Below are 1,305 nucleotides of genomic sequence, written 5' to 3' on the forward strand. Positions count from 1 at the left end.
ATTACTAAATGTGCCTCCAACCAGATAATTATTACCAGGAGGAACAATTATTAATGAGGAGGTGGACCTTTTTTTCACTTTGCAATTGAAATCATTGATGATGGTTTAGACTCCTTTGGATCCAAAAATCTTAATCTTGATGAAAAAAGATGAAAACCTTACCGACCAGCTTCACGAGACCCTGACAATTGAGTTCATTGGCCCAAAATGGGTCCGAAAAGACTAATTATACCGTTCACTACTTTAGGATGCCAATTCGGATGCGGTGATAACTTCACCCCTTTATGAGAAGTCAATGATAAAAATAGCAACCAAAGTTCCATAAACAATTTTTCTGGCCTGGATGTTGTCTTTATCTCGGTTAGTGATCACAAGTGCTGCATTTGATAAAATATTTGAGGATAAAATGAACTAGAACTTAAAAAAACAAACAAGTGACCTCCCAACCAAATGACGCGAAGTATTCAGATGACTGTTGTTTAAATGAACTAATGAAACTAATGTTGCCCCTAAATGGTAGCGAGTTTTTTTCCTCAGGGTTACCAAACAAATGAAAAACCATAAAACTTTTGTAGAGTCAAGGCAAAAACTTAAAAATCTTTTGATATTGTGGATTTGGAAATAGTAACTTTCTGGTAAAAGGTGCAAAAATGTCCAAAGAGGGCAAATTTGCCATTTCGCACTTTCTTCATAGCTTTAATGGTTAGCCTGACTCATGAACAGTGACTTCAGGTATTTCCCCCACCTTATCTATGACAAGTACACCATAACCCGAAATGGTTACGGTAAAATGCCCGACCGATCTGAAGGGTCTCAACTTTGCTAGCAGCCGCCTCCATATGTTAAACCATTGTTCTGGGAGCGTTTGAAAGTACATTCCTACTTTTCGGACCAGATTCCGCTCATCTTTCGTTCTCAGATGCATTGGTCGATCCCATGTTTACTAATGATGAAATCAAACACATTTTCAAAACTGAGGTTGCATCTAAACTTGGAAAGTAAAAAGCCCTCCCTCCTTAGAGTTAAAAGTTAGGTTACAGGCAACCCTGGTTTGACCAGAGGAAAATCAGCGTTACATTTCGAGATTAACTTACGGATCTCCGTTATGCGACTGGTCGGATTGGTCATATCGTCACAGAAAATGTAAATCGATAAGTAATCGCAACCTCCCTCGATTTTTCATTTGATCCCATCAGTTACGCCTTTAGTAATGCCTTGGTCAGGTCTAAATCAAAGACCATTCAAAAAAGATCATTCACTGTATGTAGCCGTGAATACTTTTTGTTTTTTGTGTGTTTTCTTTTT

At 38.0% G+C, this 1,305-nt stretch overlaps 1 protein-coding gene across 2 annotated transcripts in view; it reads left to right on the forward strand.

The window, feature by feature from the left end:
- Positions 1-1,305, forward strand: part of LOC131890122 (menin-like) — a 4,840-nt gene that overhangs the window by 1,158 nt on the left and 2,377 nt on the right. The gene's annotated exons all lie outside the window — the stretch shown is intronic.

The sequence above is a fragment of the Tigriopus californicus genome, chromosome 11 (genome assembly GCF_007210705.1).
Source record: "Tigriopus californicus strain San Diego chromosome 11, Tcal_SD_v2.1, whole genome shotgun sequence".
NCBI classification, from domain to species: domain Eukaryota; kingdom Metazoa; phylum Arthropoda; class Copepoda; order Harpacticoida; family Harpacticidae; genus Tigriopus; species Tigriopus californicus.